Source organism: Halichoerus grypus, chromosome 2 (assembly GCF_964656455.1).
Source record: "Halichoerus grypus chromosome 2, mHalGry1.hap1.1, whole genome shotgun sequence".
Taxonomy (NCBI): Eukaryota; Metazoa; Chordata; class Mammalia; order Carnivora; family Phocidae; genus Halichoerus; species Halichoerus grypus.
In genome coordinates, this window is record NC_135713.1 from 130,793,914 (window position 1) to 130,812,447 (window position 18,534).

At 41.8% G+C, this 18,534-nt stretch overlaps 1 long non-coding RNA gene across 2 annotated transcripts in view; it reads right to left on the minus strand.

Moving 5' to 3' along the window:
* The window catches only part of LOC118521655 (uncharacterized), a 75,583-nt gene that overhangs the window by 54,381 nt on the left and 2,668 nt on the right, over positions 1 to 18,534 (minus strand). Inside the window, exons 2-4 of one of the 2 annotated variants that reach the window (XR_013445376.1) lie at positions 13,705 to 13,790; positions 12,623 to 12,710; positions 7,307 to 8,229 (exon numbers count right to left, since the gene is read on the minus strand). This is a non-coding gene — a long non-coding RNA (uncharacterized LOC118521655). Of the gene's footprint in view, positions 1 to 7,306; positions 8,230 to 12,622; positions 12,711 to 13,704; positions 13,791 to 18,534 lie in introns of those variants that run through there. The other variant, XR_013445375.1, reaches the window with a different exon arrangement.

Sequence of the window (18,534 nt, forward strand, 5' to 3'; positions counted from 1 at the left end):
TTTAATGAATTTGGATATTGTGAGTCACTTGGCTAGATTTTAATTTGAGCAGTATGATTTAGTCTTAGAAATTCTAGAATATTAGAACTGGCTAACTTTATACATTGTGTAGTCCTACCCTCTCATTTTATACAGGATGAGAAATCTGACATTCAGAGAGTTTCAGGGACTTGGCCTAAGGTAACACAGTCAGTCATCTGTCAGACCAGGTCTCGCCACCCACCCTGAATTTCCAGTACTCCCTGGGCTCATGGTAGGGATATTATTGTGTTATCTCACATACAACATCTTCAACCATTCTGGACTCAACCCAAATTTGGGAACAACTTAAAAAGCATTCCAAAGGGACAAGAGGAAAAAAAATCTTATAATCGAATAGCAGTGTTTATAATTTACGTATTTCTGGAACACATCTTATTTGATATTATTCATTTAGCCCTCTGGCAGGCAATATTCTAGGATGACCCTAATGAACCCTCACCCTTGTCTAACTCCTTTGAGTGTGGGTGGAACTCACTGAATATGATGAAATATCCCTGCTGTGGTTATGATACATCAAATGGCAAAAGCAAGATTATCCTGGTTGAGCCTGATCTAGTCAGGTGAGCCCTCTAAAAGCAGAGAGTTCTCTCTGGCTGGTTGCAGAAGAAATCAGAGAGATGTGCTCCAGCCAGCCTGGAAGGAAGCAAACATCAATGTGGTAAACTTCCTACTGGGGCCAAATGGCAAGTAACTGGGTGGCTGCTAGGAACTGAGAGTAGTTATTGGCCAGTAGCTGGCAGGCAAATGGGGACATCAGCCCTACAGCTTCGAGAAACAAATGCTATCAACAATCATTGAGCCTAGAAGAGGATCCTAAGCCCAATATGAGAACCAGAGCCTGGAATAACACCTTGATTTCAGCTCAGTGAGACTCTGATCAGAGCATCCGGCCACACCATGCTTAGATTTCTGATCTACAGAAACTGCAATAATAAATGTGTGTTGTTTCAAGCTGCTAAATTTGTGGTAAATTGTTACATAGCAATAGAGATCTAATAGAAGTCCCTACAACACTGAAACACAATGGCAGGTGGTGGGAGTACGAGAATGAATGAGTCCATGTCTTAGACCATCAGTGTCTTTTGGGGAGCAAGGAGAGGTAAGTTAATATAGCACTACAATGTCGTGCAGTGATGGCTGGAACTGAGACATGTATAAAACGGCACAGCAGCCAGATGAGGAAAGCAGCAAGAAGTCTTCACAGAAAATTAAACTTAAAACTAGGTTTTGATGGTTTAATAGAAGAACTAGATCAGGGCTGAGAAGGAGGAGGAGGTTCCATCCTGAAGGAACAGCATGTGGAAAATGAGAATATGCAGGGCTTGGCATACTTAGGAACAGCAGGTGGTTCTGTGTTGCTGGAGTGAAGGGGAAGGGAGTGAAGGAGATGCAACCAAGTAGATTGGGATCCACACTGTGAAGGACCTCAGGTAATGTGATGCACACACACACCCCCCCGCCCTTGCAACCATGGCCTCCTTTACTTCCTGCCCTCATCCAGAATAAGCCCTGTAGCTCCTGGTTCTTCAGGTGTATCTGGCCTCTCTAACCCGCCTTCCTTGGTCCTTGTAGTCCTCAAGCATGCTAAGCCCAGAGGCACTCTCCAGTAGCCCTGCAGGACATTCTTACCTTCAAGACAACTGGGGAGAGGGGGCCATAGAGAAGATGGCCCACTTGTGTGGCTGGGCATCCTGTGTTCCTCCCTGCTCCAGGCACCCTGAGAGCTGTGTGCCCCGCTGTGTCCTAGGGTTGCTGATCCTTCTCCTGGGCCACCAGTTGGAAAAGTTCAAAGTTTCAGAGTCCGCTGAGCTAAGAGACAATCCATGGGCTGGCCTGAGACCTGGAAGTTTGTTCTTTTGGAGCACTTCCTGCCTGAGTATAAGCATATGTTATAGTGTACAGGAAGTGCAGAGGCTTCATCCAAACAGCAGATTTCTGACATTAGAATTTCAAACAAGTAAACAAAAACCCATTGATCCTTATAGGGGGTTCAAGTGTTGGCTGGACCCAGCCCGGACCCAGTTAAAGGAGTTACTAGATCGCATAAAGACTGTTGGAGACTGAGAAGACAGGATACTTGAAGGATTTTTTTTTTTTAAAGAAAGATGTGCTCTCATTTCTCACCAAAGTAAAAGATTGGGATCACCTAATGTCAAGAGAAATGGACGTAAGTGGGGCTCATCAGAAAGCCTGATGTGTGTCCCAAGGTAGGAAGAACACCACGGTCTAACTCCGGGCTGGCAAGTCACGTGAGAGATGAGCTAGCAAGCCACTCCTGCTTCAGAGTGATGGAGAGCTGCGGGTGCTCTGCGTTCATCCAGAACATGTGTGGATGTTTCTTCCTAGATCAGATGTGGGCCACATGTGAGAGAGAGGGCTGGCTGGGGGAGCCTCAGGACAGAAGCAGAGGTAGAATCCTGGGCTCCTAGGGGCTGAGGAAGTCAGTAGCTGCTCACAGGGAGAGCGCATCTGCCTAAATCAAGGGAACTGCAGGCAAGACACCTCCCGAGAACCCATGAAAGCCTCTGTGAAATGTCTGCTATAAATGGTTACCAGGCCCGGGGAGCTGGAGGTCATCTTACAACTTCAGCGCTCGCTGACAACACTCCCGCCCCTGACCACGTTTTTTACCTTCCCCCATCCCAACCCTAGAAGAACCAGAGCTTCCAGGAGTGAAGAGAGAAGGGCCTTCCCCTTCCACAGTGTCCCTGCGGCACGTGGCTTCACACTGTGCTCCCTGTAAGACAACTTTAAAGCAAGTTCTAAGTTTTGATTCTGACGTAGGAACAGACAGACAAAACCCAATGTGAAGTGACCATGGGCCTTTCTATGGCCTGAGAATATGCGAAAGAATCCTGACACTTACTGTTGTTTTTCATTTTTATCCTGAACAGAGTAAGAAATTCCCCATTGAGCACATCTTACAGGGAAAGTGGGAGACATGAATAAAGATGCTCTCTGATTGTACTCCACATTCAGAGTATCAATTATATGTGCTGAATGTTGTTTTTTACCTATAAATCTCCAATCAATCTACTTATTAATTCACATTTGAGAGAGGAATATGGTCATGTAACTAAGAATCCTGGAAACCTTCAGCAATTCCTCTGTTTCAACAGCTGAAAAATAGAAAGGCAGATATCTGGAAACATGGCATCTAAAAGGTGCTTTCATTTTCCTACTGTTGATAAGTATCAATGTTCAGTCATTTATTATAGTTATTTTCATACTTTTCCTTTCTGAAATTATGTTTGCAGGCATCAATTTATTTTTACATAAAGACTAATTTTGACACAAGAAGCTCATCATAATATTCTCCCACCCCCAAAGGAAATAGTAACATAAACTTCTCTTTTTTCCCTAAGCTAGTGCTTTAAAATGGAGTGGACAAACACTGAGTTTGGGACTGCACGTTACTGCTCTTGGTTACAGTGCTGCTTTCTTCCAGATGTCTCATATAACATTAAAAGGGCTTACTGGAAAACATATCACTTTGGCCAATTTATTGCAGGAAGCAAGGGCTCACTCAGACTAGGGCTGCTTTGTTTGTTTACAATAATGCAGCAACTCATGGAAATGTGACAATGGGAATCCTGGGGTGGGCCTCAGAGAGCCACAGAAACGGAGCCAGCCCCCCTTATGCAGTACCTCGGCCTCTTTCTTTCCCTCTTCCCTCCTGACTCACCAGTTCGCCTACTTACTCACAGTATCTGCTTTCTCATAAATGTAGCTTGCTCATGCCCATCATTTCTGCTGATCCTTCTGTTCAGCAATACAGTGATCCGAATCTCCTAGCCTTGCTATTCTGAAATCCCAAAAGAGGGATTTTAGTCAGCTATATTTTATAGTCAGCCCCCCAAATCGTGGTAGCTGATCAGAATGACAGCAGAAGCCATCCTTGGGTCAGGCACCCATCCTGGACCCAGTCAGTTCTGGGAGCCAAGATCAGCTGGTATGCAAATCAGTCACTGCCCCAGTCACTGCCCACTCAGCAGAGATGGAAGGCATGGCTGGCAATGGTCAGTAGCTCAGGTACACATGCAGAAAGTTTAAGAGCATGTCACTCCATTATATTCAAGAGAAATCAAGAGCAATGGTTTAGTAAATTGATTTATATCCTACTCATGGGAGTGATGAGGACTTGAACCAGGGCAATGGGAGTTAGACAGAAAGAGGTATCAGGACATGTTTGGGAGACAGGTCGACAAAACTTCATGATTGACTAGAGGGCTGTGGAGGTGGGGGGAGAGTAAGTAGAAGAAAGCATGGAGTTTGGGATGACTGCCAGTCTTCTTGCTGTGGCTATTGAATAAATCCTAGTACTTACTATTCCCTGACACAGAGTATAAAAGGAAAGGGAGGTTAGTTTTTGGTTGTCCTTGGTGGATGGGAAAGATGGGACATGGTGAATTTGCCATGCTTGTGGGATATCCAGGTAAAGATTAAAGTTGGAAGTCTGGACTTCCAGAGGTCTGTACTGGAGATGCAGATTTGAGAATACCCAGGATATGGCTGAAACTGCATCCATCTGGCACCGGTGGAAAAAAGTGAGCTAGGACTAAGCCCTGGGAAATACCAAACTTGACCACATGGATAGAGAAAAAGCCAGTAAAGGAAAACGAGAATAAGAGGTGATAGAATGAGGAGTGAAAAAAGGTCATGCAATTTGTATTCTTTGCTGCCTTTGATTATATGATAGCACCAGGCACTATTCTGAGCAGGGAGGATAGAGCAGCAGATAGTCAAGGGTCCTACTCACGGGCTTGCATTCTAGAGGGAGAGAAAAACAATAAAGTTATTGTATCAGTGGAAAATAGCCATATCTTGAAAGTCAGAAAAGCTTTTCCCAGAATAGCTATATCAAAAGAGCTAGGATGAAGAATTAAAAGAAGACACTGGATTTGAAAATTATATAGGTCCTAATTCCAAGAACCTGTGAATGTTACCTTATATACAAAGGGACTTTGCAGATGCCATTAAGTTAAGGATCTTGAGATGGTGAAATTATCCTAGATTATCCAGGTGGGTCCGAAATGTAACCACAGGTGTTCTTATAAGAGGGAGACAGAGGGACTACAGAAGAGAAAGCATATGATAGGACAAAGGAAGCAAGAGGCTGGAGTGATACAAGAAAGGGGTCATGAGCCAAGGAATGTAAGTGGCCTCCAGAAGCTAGGAAAGGCAAAGAAACAGATTCTAGAGCCATCAGAAGGACGACACCCTGCCCGGTGAAAGTGATTTAGGACTTCTGGCCTACGGAACTGTAAAAGAATAAACACAAGTTTGTTGTAATTTGTTACAGCAGCAATAAGAAACTAGTACAAATGGTAACTCGACTGTATTGAGAACAATTTTGGTGGGGGAAAGGAAGAAGATACAGCCTGAAAGAAAACTGCAGTAGGATGATGAGTGGAAGGTTCAGAAAAGATTACTGAATATCTATCTTCAGGAAGTTTTCAAACATAACTTGTTTAAAAAAGACAACTAAGAACAAAAAGCATCAGAGAAGAGCTGAGGACTTGATTAACTGATTACCTCAATACTCAAAAATGACAAGCCATGTTGGGAAGTACCATAACCTTCAGGCCATCTTAGAAGAGCTAAGCATTCGGGCAGCAGAGTTCAGGGGTTTCCAGAGTGACTCGGACACTGGCGAGTAAAACCATGGCAACCCATCCTCATCCACAGACGCAGGTACTGGACCCAGGGCTCGTGTTCAGCACAGAGACCAGAATACTTTGACACTGTGACCCAAAATCCTGCACCTGGCACAGATTTTATCTCTATTAACACAGAAATCCATGAGGAACATTGAGGCACAGCCAACAGAGAATGGTCTCATCTGGCTGGTCGTTCATTTAGGCACTGATGTTCAGCATTTTACCTCCCCTCTCAGGTTCAAAAAGGATGAGTACCAAAGCCAACGTACTTTGGAATTATAAAGGCTACAAGGACGTAAACCTTCAGGAGAAGAGGAAAACATTAAAATCATACAAAAGATGGAGAAGAAAAGCTCATAGAAGCGGTGCCAGCCAATAGATTAGACACAATAAGAAGAATCTAGCCACAAACCCACACTGAGTGTCAAAGCCATCTTTCCCTCATGCCCAAATGTTATATTTGAACTATTCCTGATGGAAAGCTTTCACCCTTAGAAACAAGGTAGGCCTAAGATTAATTGAAACTTTTCTTAATAATTCAGAAACACCAAGAAATAGAGAGGATTCAAGTTAAAGGCAAGTTCAGCCTATGGCTACATTGTGCTACTCACCATTCCACAATGCAACCCAACTCCCCTGAGAACCCCTGGTGGGCTTTACTGCAGCACTGCATTGCATAGAAGACCCTGGCAATGATCCCAGGTCCTCTTGACAAGGTCAACCCATGCCCTGCCCACTAAGGGAGGAAAGAGAGAAATGAACCATGGGAACCACTTCCCTCAAAACTGGGTTGAAATGTACAAGTGCATCATCATGGGACTAAGTTAAACTATCAGCTGAGAAACTCCCTTGTTCCTTGACCAGGCAAGGGAGGTACTGTCATATCTTTTTTGTTAGGAATGTAATGCTAAGAAGTAAAAATGGGCATCTATTCATGACCTGGTTTAAACAACAACAAAAAAAAGAGGTGTTAGAAGTTGGAAAGGAACTGCCAAGGAGCTAAGTTTCAGGATTTAAGTCCACCTCCCTCTATGTTCTCTTTGTAAAGTTAGCCTCAAAGTAAGGCCCACATCACTCTTTTAAGGTCGGTGGAGATTAAGACATTGAGAAACCAGATTGTGGGATTGATTCCCATTGTGATTGCTGACTTCTAGTATCAGACTTTTGTTCTGCATGACAGCTCCCATCTTGCCAACTAGCAAGATTCTTGAATTTGGCAAGGATCCTGCTCTGTGAAGCATTTTCAAGTTGGAGTTTTTAGCAATGCCACATTTCTCTAAGCCAGTAATAAAGAAAAGGTTGAGAGGGCAAAGGAAACCATGGAGTTCTCACCTAACAGCATAAAACAACTTCCCAAGCGGCAGGTGCAGGCCAACATGTCCAGGGTGATCATAGTCTTGAGTTAATGAAGGTTTTTTGTGTTTTATTTTTTAAATTTCTTTACCTTACCAAGTAAGTGCAATAGCTAAAACGTAATTAGCTATTCCCCCCCCTTAGCTTGATTCATTTAAAGTGGTATTTTCTATTTGTATATGTGTGACTACATAAAAAACACAGTATTGCATTTCTTGATATGTTTTATAACCTCTACACAAAGTGAGACCAAAGAATGCCTTCAGGAGAAATAAAGGACACTGCTGTCATTCCATAAATTTTCCAGGAGTAAGCAAGAGTGGAACAGATAATTACAAATACTGAGAAAGAAGCATCACTTTGCCAATGGTGCAGAGTCTACAATTATGTGCAATTCCCTACTTAGACTTTTTAGTTATGTTCAAAATTGAAAAAAAAGATAAATGATTGGAAGGAGCAAAGAGAAAGGGGGAACTTGAAACACTGAAAGCAAGGAGTTCATTGAAATGGAGATGTCGCCTCACCTTAAGGGGGCAGGTAAGAGTTTGGTAGTCCCACTGGCACTCTACTGTCATTTTTTTTTTAAACCATGGATTTGGGATACTTATAATCTTCTTATTGTTCTGAAGTCAAGAATGGTTTCTTCTGCTCACAAAACATGATCACTTTTCATTGATTTTTTTTTTTTAATGCTCTGACTGGTTTTGCATATCTGGAAAAGATACATCTTCAACCGGTAGAAATAAATCTCCTTTTTCTTCTCTGCCAAATCCATAATATGATCGTTTTCTATCACTGACAGCACCATCAGATAAGTAGACGTGCCTTGCTTGATTAGAAGTGTGCTGAGATTTTTAGTAGGAACAAGAATGTAGCTAGAGACCCAGATTAAGACATGTTCAGCACACCCTACAAATTCTTTTCAGTTCTGTCCTGGAGGTGTCCCCTCAAGTCCCAGCTTGACTGTGGGACCCATTCAGGGCTGACATCCTCCCAAATCGGGTGTCCCAGGGAGGGGAGAAAGGAGGACTTTAAGATGGGTTGCCGCAGGTGACGTTTAGATGAGACTAGATGGGTATGGGGTGTTGGTCTCTTCAGATCCCTGGGGTCTTCTCCAACCCCTCACACTAGAGATGAGTTTACACCAGAATAAATTGGGGAAGGGGAGGCATATCTGAAAAGGAGCAAACCATAGTATCACTCAAAGGCATCAGAAAATAAAGTTTGAGATTCTGCAACAGCACAGACTTTTTTCTTATTCCCTTTCATCATTTGTCAGTAAAATGTAGAACAGAAGGGGAATAACAGTGACACCACCTAGAGTTGTATGGCATTTTCTATTTTTCCCCAACTTCTATTTTTTAAACTACATATTTTATTCTTTCAGCAATCTGTGATATAAATAGAGCCAGTATTATTATCCTTATTTTTGAGATGAGAACAGTGAGGCCCAGAAAGGGGAAGCGACCTCCATCAGGTCATGCAGTGAGTCAAAGACGGCCCAAGGAATAATACCCAGTTCTGCTCTCATTTAATCCAGAACATTTACCCTACTGGCTTTAAACATCCCTTTCCTCCTTCGTTCTCTGGTGGTGGTTCTCTTTTGAAAATGATCCTTCGCCAGCTGTGGAGTGAAGATGGATCCATGTTCAGAGTTGCAGAGAACTGTTGTTTAAAGGCCCCCCAAGGGGCCTGTTTCCATTGCTTACCTGCAAAGCCAATGTTTGAACCTGTGATGGAAGTCCCTTAGAGGCGTCTGCTGGGATTCCTCCCACCCGAGACTGCTGTAATTAGCTCTGCTAACAACTGTGATTGAACGGGGCTTGTTGTAGTCATTGTTCACTGACAGACACAGATAAGAGCCACATCTCAGCAAGTGGTGTTCTAAATGGTGTTTCCTGCTTGGTTAAACTCATGTACGGCACTTGTCAGCGATGCTATTCCCACACAAGTGTCATTGCCAACGCCTTCCAGGGCCCACGAAGATTCCCAGGGAATGCAGTGCCATGCAGTGGGAGAGACTGTTTCTATTTGACCTTGCCCAGGATCTGGCTGCCTCTCCTTCGTATGGAAAACATAGGTGTGGCCTGGCATGATTAAGGGAAAAGGCAGTCTTGGTCTTCTGATCCTGAAGACTCCCACATTTTCCGATCTCTCCTATAAGAACACTTGTAAATGAAAGTTATAATGTGTGGTACATGCAGCCTATGCTTTTCTGAGACTGTGCTCTTATTAGAAGCAAAATAAAATGCTGCTTATGAACACCTGCCGGTGAGGACCAAGCCAAGAGGCAGCGTGGGTGTTGGATGAGAGGTGTTGCCCTGGCAGTAAATCCAAGTTGCTCACACCAAAGGAAGTGTTTCTAGGGAAGCTATCTGAGCAAGAGGTAAATACTTAGTCATTCAGAGTAGGCCATAAATGAGTGCTTCTTCTCCAACAAGGGAGGGTCTGATTCCAAAGAGCTTAAAAAATGGTTGGATACCATTTCTCTCCTCAATCCATCCTTTTATTCACAATATACATTCCTTTGTTAAGAAATAAGAGTTTCTGTAATCAAACTCTTGTTGGCAAGTTATTAGAGAACTATAATTTGTGTGGGTGGTGTTATTTCAACCATAGTTTTTGCATTATGATTCTAAATAACTTAATAAAAAAGGACTCAGGCCCTTGTATGTTCTAAAATACTGTGCTGTATATATCCTGTGCCTTCTTACCTACTCCCCAGGGCCACCAAATTTTCAGATTCGACTTCTTAAGCATTTCCTCTCATCTGTCCCCTTGTTTCAGTGTTCAGCGCTCTTGGCACAGCTGAGGGCTCCATCATCTCTTGCCTATGTGTTGCACAAGCCCAGCCTCCTCAATGGTCTCTCCTGCTCACTGGCCTCCCAACCCCATCTCCCATCCACCTACCTTATCACCACCTCCAATTATCCTTCCAAATCACGGGCCTGATCAGACCACTCACCAACCCATCATGGCTCTCCATTGCCTACAAAAATGACGACCAAACCACAGACTTCGGCATGGTAGTAAACGCCTTGCATCTAGTCCGCATGTACTGTACCATGCATATATCCTAAATCCCACGGATTCCAGATAACTGCACTCGCATGAAAGCATCATCACTTTGACTCTATCTCTGAGCCTTCTTTCCTCACAAAATCACCATTTTTGTCTCAACTTAACACACATTTCCTCCAGGAAAATATCCACCCTTTCTTCCAATCCAAATTAATCAACCACTCTCTCCTCTAAGTTCGTACAGCACTAGATATATGTCTATGTATATATATGCTTTCCTGGGATATAATTCATGTAGCACACAATCCACTGATTTAAAGGGTACAATTTAATGGGGTTTTTAAAGTATAGTTACAGAGTTGTATATCCATCACAATTTTAGAACATTTTAAATTTATTTTTTTTTAGGGCGCCTGGGTGGCTCAGTTGGTTAAGCGACTGCCTTCAGCTCAGGTCATGATCCCGGAGTCCTGGGATCGAGTCCCACATCGGACTCCCTGCTCAGCAGGGAGTCTGCTCCTCCCTCTAACCCTACCCCTTCTTGTGCTCTCTCTCTCTCACTCTCTCTCTCAAATAAATAAAAAATAAATAAAAAATAAAATAAAAATAAATTTATTTTTTTTTTAGATTTGAGAGAGAGAGCACGCATGCGAGAGAGAGACAGAGAGAGACAGAGCACAAGTGGTGGGGGGCAGAGGGAGAAGGAGAAGCAGGCTCCTCGCTAAGCAGAGAACCTGACATGGGGCCTGATCTCAGGGCCCTGGGATCATGACTTGAGCAGAAGGCAGACGTTTAACTAAGCCACCCAGGTGCCCCACAATTTTAGAACATCTTAATCACCCCAAAAAGAAACCCAGTACCCATTAAGAGTTCCTCCCCATTTCACCCTCCCCCAGCCCTAGGCACTCGTAATCTACTTTCTATCTCTATAGATTTGCCTATTCAGGACATTTCACATAACCGGAATCATGCAAAATGTGGTTCTTTGGGACTGGCTTTTTTCATTTTACATATTTTTTTCAGAGCTCATCCATGTTTTAGCATGTATCAGTACTTCATTATATTGTTGAATAATAGTCTGATGTTTGGATATACCAGGTTTTATTTATTCATTTTTCAATTAATGACATTTGGGTTGTTTCAACTTTTTAGCAATTATGAATAATGTCTCATCTACATTTTGATTATCATTCAGTATGTATGGCTTACTATTACAGGGTTTTTGTTTGTTTGGCCTGTGTCTTTTTTATCACTTGTTGATAAACTCCTATGGACAAAGAACATTATTTCACTCTGTAATTTCCACATGGCAAGTATTCAATAAATGTCTGACGGACGGGTGAATGGGCAGATATTAGAGTTTTTTACTGTTGATTATTATACAAGGTACTCCAAATAAAAACATTAGAGTGGAATCAGTAATAACCCAAGAAAAGACACAATAAATTTACCCAGTATATTATAACAAACATGGGTGGGTCTTAAATAAACTTTAATCTCGGCCCTATCTCCTGGAATTCCATACATGGATACACAGTTGAGTCTTTCAGGGAGGCAGTTCCTTTGCTAATAACAGTTGTGAACTAGGTAGACAGAAGCCTGGAAGACGCTAGGCTTTTTCTCCTAAATTGACTCCATGATGTCTTGTTGCTCTTGGCTTGTCTGAGGTTATTATTATAGTCTAGGATAGTGGTTCTCCACCCTGGCTGAGCATCAGAATCCCCTGTGGAGCTTTTACAAGATACAAATTATCTGGGTCCCACCTCCCAGATTATGATTCTACAGCTTGGGTAGGGGCCCAGGTGCTCACATGTTCTCAAAACTATAAAGACATTTCTGATGCATAGCCAGGTTCAAGAATTCCTACATCAAAAGTTGCCCTGAGGTTAAAAAGAATTAATCGTATAGAGCGTGTATGAGCACTTTACTCCTAGAGAGTATTTTACTCATCCTGGGATCACGCCCATTAATACTACCTAATGTTTATAAGGCACTTTTTATTTGGAAAGAGCTTTGCAGTCATCTTTTATTAGCTAGGCTTGCATGCTGGGTGACCTCGTACAAATCACATAATCCCTTTGTGTCTTAAATTTCCTCAAATGTAAACTGTTGGCTGTAATACTGACCCACCCTCAAGGGGTATTGTGGAGACTAATGGGGGACTTTAAGGCATTCAGCAAACATAAAAATGTTACATATATGCTTATTAGACAGGTATGAAGTCCTAGTCACAGCCTTTTAAAATGAAACAAATACCAAAATAAACTTGAGCCTTTCCTGCAACCTTCGTCATCATCTCAAAGATCCTTTCCCAACACCACAGTATGGCAATGCTCCCTTTGTGACTATAGTCACAAAGAAAGACAGAGCTAATCACGGCAGCAAATATGTAAAACATCCCTGAAATAAAGTTTGTTAACCTTCTCATTTATCATTCATAATGCAATTTAGAGATTATATCTAAAAAATACCCTCTTCTGAAAAATATTCTTAGAAAATATTTGTGCATGTTCACACAAGACTTGAAGCTGATGCTATATACTCACTGTTGATGTTAAGCCTGAAGGTGCTTTCTAGTTTGATGGTTGTTTTTTATATGGCTGTTTTTAGCCTCTTCTCATCTCTCCCACGTGGCTGAAAGAATATATAGTCAAAATGAGACTTTGAGACCTAGTTCAAGTTGGAAGTGGGTGAGACTGCGAGGCAGAGTAAGTTTCCAACCTTGGAACCAAACACAGGTCTTGTAAGGATAGTGACCCACAACTAAGGGCTCATTTGCAATATATTTTCAGCTTCTTTGAAAAGGGAATCAGAAAACAGATGCGGTGTTTCCTTTTTCCATTTGGCTTTGAAAGGGCCACAAAACTTTAAAGGGCCAGGTCCAATTACATATTTCAATTCAGTTACTGAATGGTTTCTGTGCCTCTGAATGGGAATTAGTACCCTCATGCCCACCACAACCGATTTGAGCTATGAACTAAATAAGCATGACCTTTCTGGGGACACTTGACCTTGACTTTGCTCTTTTTCTTTGGGCTCCTGAGGGTTTGGTTGTATTCCCAACGGCAGTTGCCTGCTTTAGTTAAGCTCAGGCTCAGGACCTGCTAACAATTAAATGCTATTAAACAAATCTTTATTGAGTATTTATATCTGTGGATGGTATACTGTAATGCTTACTGTGGAGGCTACAAAAAGTTCCTTGAGATGCTCTAACTCAATGACTTTAGGTCCCTTAGACAGGACAACACCAACAACCTCCCCACAAAGACTCCCAAGGTTTAGTCACCCGACATGCCAGTTTTCAGAGGAATCCTAGATTGGCCTTCAGCAGACACCAAGATGAAATGTCACTAACTTCTCACACAATATTTTGCTACCTGCAGTATCTTGTCAGACCTTGTTCAGAATTCAGAAGTTCCTGTGAGAAGAGCCTCAGTGCAGGGAGTCTCACTGGTTGGGAAAGTCATCTGTTATGCATAGTTATTGTTTTTAAAATAAGGTTAACTCTAGCATGTTTCTACATCAATCATCTTCCAGAGTTTCAGGATTTTTGCTGAACATCTTAAGGGGAGAAAGAACCACACGGGCTTCATTTCAATAGTTAGGAGAAATTAATGCTAATACATGCCTTCAATGGGATTCACTTTGGTATCCTGAACATTTTCTTCCATCAATATGGAAAATCCCCAGAAGTATGTATTGTGGATTTTTTCTCTGTAAAGAGATGCAAATGGTTACAATAAGTTGTGTGATTTCCTCTGAGTCTTTCAAAGTTCTGTTTTTTCTGTATCTCAAGGTAAGCATCCCTACTTTGCAGATCTAGAAGCCAAGACAACATGGATTAGTTTCCTCACTTTCCTCAGTGAAACACAGACAACCTTGTCCCAGACCACTGCTCTCCTTGAAAGCACAGGAAAAACTTATGGCATTTTAAGACAGAGGAGAAATCAGATACAATTTTCTGGTCCAGTGCTTGTTTTCTGTGTCTTTCACATGGACTCCTTAAGATCTTAGATAATATTTAATGATCCTTACATGTTAACTTTACTTTCTTTCAACTTATTTAAGAAACAAACAAAAAACATGGAAAACACTCAACTATTCACTTGTGAATCTCTATGACTCGGGTCATAAAATACAATCCAGGCAAAGCCAAACAAGGCACTAGAGGGTTAAGAGACAAGGAGAATGTTATACATTGGATTTAGGATTTTGAAATGCCCCGTTTCAGTGGTTTCCCGATTGTCTTCATGTAAAGGGTCAACACTGGTCTCTCATTTGTAGCAGGTATTTTGCTCTAGAGGAAGACTTCTCTGACTGATCATGGACAGGGATTTTCCAAAGAAACTCTTCCACAAAACCAGATCAATGAGAAGCACCCTATTTAACAAATGTTAAAATTTTCAGTTTCACTTTTTATGTCACCTAAGTACACACCCACCTCCTGAGAGCATCTCTTTATTTCTTTACAGGAAGATTTAAATAAGCAATCTGTTTCCTTTCTAAGTATTTTTGGATTAACAATAATACTTCTCTCACTTGTATTTTAGTCCTGATGATTAAACAGTAAAAATGCTAATTAGTAGCCTGTATCTGGAGAGGAAAAGCTATTTCTTGATGGGCAAAATTCAAGCTGAGATAGAGACCTCACAGGGCACTACGATAAATGGGTTGGGCTGGTATGCTAAGGGAAAGGATTAGGGACTGAATTGACCAACTCCAGAGAGAGATTCTGGCTTAATGGAAAGACTAAGCTGAGATCCGAATATATTACAGATACTCACAAGACTAAAGTTATCAAAATGCAGACATTTGTTGTTAATTGGAGAGCACAGAAAATAGGGGGAAACATCCTGTGTCTTTCTTTTTGACCCGCAGCTGACTTTAGAAATCAAACAACCTACACGTTAAGAAATTAATTTTCTTTTTCTCCTACTTACTTTTCATTTCTGGAAAGACACTGAGCTAGGGTGAAGGGAACACAGTTAGATGGTCATCATGAGTACAATATATCAGAATCTGCACCCCTTCTTCCCATAAGTTCCTATGAGAAAGTCAAAGGTGATGCTTTCAAATTCCACATCTGTCAGTTATTAGCTCCATGACAGTGGGCAAGTCTGAATTTCTAAATACATTAGTTTTCTCATCTACTTGAGGAGGAAAAATAATATCTCGTCGGAATGCTGCGAAGGTTAGAAAAGCCACTGTATGAGAAAACATCAGGAGACCAAGCGTATATTAGCACTCAGTACATGTTAGAATAATGAGGAAATGGAAGAAGTCAGAGAGGAATCAAGCTCCCATTGCCCACAGGCTAAAATCTATATATTTAGCTGGGTATTCAGTGTGCTAGAAAATCTGCTCCTTTCTCCTCACCAGCCCTTTTCTGACAACTGTCCTGCTGAAGTCAAACATTCTCCAGTACGACTTGAATTTGCTTGCCTTCCTGTCTCTGTCTCTGGCATTCTGACCACCCTCAGCCTCCATCTGCCAAAATTCTACCCATCTCTCAAGGGCCACATATCCCACTATCTCCAGGAATCTTAGGGGACTCACCTTCTCCTCTAAACCCTGGTCCTTACTGTCTAGAGACATAATCCACAAAACACTTATTGCCCCAGCAGACTCCCGGCAAGGAAGAAACCACAAATACAGTTTCCATCGCTGTGCACCCCACACCATGGTGCCTTGCCAAGGGTAGGTGCTGAATAGACTCGTGATTGAATAAATGCATGATTTGTCACCCTGCCCCTGTTGTGTTCTTGGACAAAACACTTTGCCTCCTTCAGTCTCAGTTGCCTCAGCTGTGAACAGAGGATAACAGCATGGATGTACTCCCCAGGTGTGCTGGGAAGAATAAACCAATGACTGAAGAGCAATTTGAAAATGTAAAATGAAATGCTATATATAAATGTTACATAATCAAAATCATTTCCTTCTGTATTATGTTTTATTTGGCTTTATATCTTGGAGTCCTTTGTGGGTTTCAGAATCTCACAGATGCAAAACCATCCACATTAGCACCTAAATTCTCTTGGGTAATAAACGATTATGTGTATTATAGCTCACGGCTACTTTTCCCTGGCATACTTACACATGAATCTGTCATAATTTGGGGTATTCATAATAACTAATGATACAATTCATTTCTAAGGGATAATCCATTTTTTTCCTTCTTTAGCCAGTTACTGTTCCCATACTGCTGCCTCCAGGGAACTAACTTCCATTAAACCCCAAATCCAGATGATGAGCACACTGTTTAGAAGCCGAAATTGAGGAGCTTACAGTCTGAGACCTGGAAAGTGGTTTGGGGTTTTGAAGCACTACTTGTTTTCTATGGTTCTTTTTGTCCCCAATTCTGAATCCCTCATTCCCTTTATTATAATGTATGTGTTACCAAGTGCTCAATGCAGCCTGATTTCCTAGGTGCCAGGAAAGACTGGATTAGCTCTTTCCACAGGAAAACAGGCAATGCTAGTTTAAAATACTATTACTAAAAGAGGCTTCTGACTTTTAGTCCACTGCAGGATATGAATCCTAGAATGGTCCCTCCACGAAGATAGCAACTCTGAGGAAGAAGAGACAGTAGTACCATAAGAGGGTGATCGTGAGCATCAAGTAATTCGATGAAAAGACATGGAACAGTGCAGGACACATGGTGAGTGCTCAGTAAATATTAGGAATTGTTGTCATTGGCAGACGGCCCACTATGAGCCCAGCCCTGTGCTAAGAGTTACAGAGAGCTTCTCAGTTGAGATTTATAACAAGCCAATGAGGAAAACTCAACACTCTTCATCCCTACCCCATTTGGCTCAGAGAAGCTCAGCACTCGTCCAAGGTCTCTAAGTTAGGAAGCAATGAAAGAAAATCCAACCTTCAGTCTATCGTGTTTCTAGAGCCCATATTCTTTGTCCCCTTTCTTAGAATACCTACTATTCTAAGGGTTGGGAGTCTATTTTTCCTCCCTGGAGTACATGGACCCCTCCCTTTCCAAATTCCTCAGTGTTACTCGTTCTGTTATGAAGTTTTAAAATTAAGAGTATTTTTTAATCTCTTCTAGTGGCCTTTTGGCCAATATGTGTAGTTTTATGTATCAGGCCATTTTTCCAAGACCATTCTAGTCTTTCATCAGACTTGTACTCATAGTGGCGTCGATTTAAAAAAAAAATAAATAAATAAGTTCAGTGTAGTTTTTCTTCCATGGCATGTACGAGGAAATCCCATGTTTTTGTAGAATGGGGGTTTCCCTTTCCCATGCATTTCTGTGACCACATTTTTACTTGGTTGGACCTGTGGCAATAACGCTCACAAGGGGCACGTGCACCGTCATTTACATGCATGAGACATCATTGTTTTGTGGGTGGGAGCACCCTGGCTGCAGACATCGTGCCAGAGCAATCCCTCTGTTACAAAACATCTCCTAGTTGTGGTGTGCAAACTAACACCATACTTGAGTTTGCAAAATCGCCTACATGATATTTTGTCCTCTATATGGCAATTAATATTTCAAAGAGCCTTATCACGAGTTATCTCTCCTCTCTGTGAGATTAGTCAGAAGTATCACTGCAGTTTCATAGTTGGGAAACTCAGGTATGGGAAGGTTGCCTGTATGGCTTGCCTGTAGTCTTACAACGAACCTACAGCATAGCTGGTATTAGAATCTGCTGCTTCTGATTGCATTTCTTTGCTAAGGTCTTTAGCTCAGCCTGTTCAAATTCTGAATAATTTTCAAAGTGAATGCATGTTCAGAGAGGTGGTGGAAATGGAAAAAGAGGGAAAAATAGTATTCACTTAAGCAAAGCTTCCAAAAACATTTGTTATCAAAGAACAAGGATTGTGAGGGCCCTTTTTCCTCATTTCCATTTATAGAATGAAAGGACAATAATCCAATGAGATTAAAATGAATAGAAATTCCAAGTATAGAGAGGAATTGTTCTGTCCACACTATTTTCCTATTTCAACATCATTTTGTTCTTTTCAACAGTCACTACTGCTATAAATGTCATGCACTTGCAGTGCTTTGTAACCACTGTCACCGTGTCCCCCTTAAGCAACTAAACAGAGGGGGCCAATTCTGCCACTGTGGTTTTATGGTGAGGAAGCAAGAGTAAACGGAGGTTAAGTGATTGCCAGCAGCACTCCAAGCTCAGATCAGAACTCACGGCTCCTAGCAGTCACATCCCTTTGAAATTTAGAAGGTTCCAAAATATTGTTTCAATGTCAGAGATGAGAGACAGTGCCTGAAGGCAAATTTGCTCACCACCCACAACACCACAAATGGACCAGCCCTGCTTCCACGATTTCACATCAAACTTCTCATTCCCAAGCCATTCCACAAACTTCCTCATTCCTCTGAGGGAAAGAAATTTCCTTCAGTGAAACAGGTTAGTACTAAACAGGTGACTTCTATGTCCAGATTTCCATGGTTTTCTGTTTGTTTCATACAGATAGGACTATA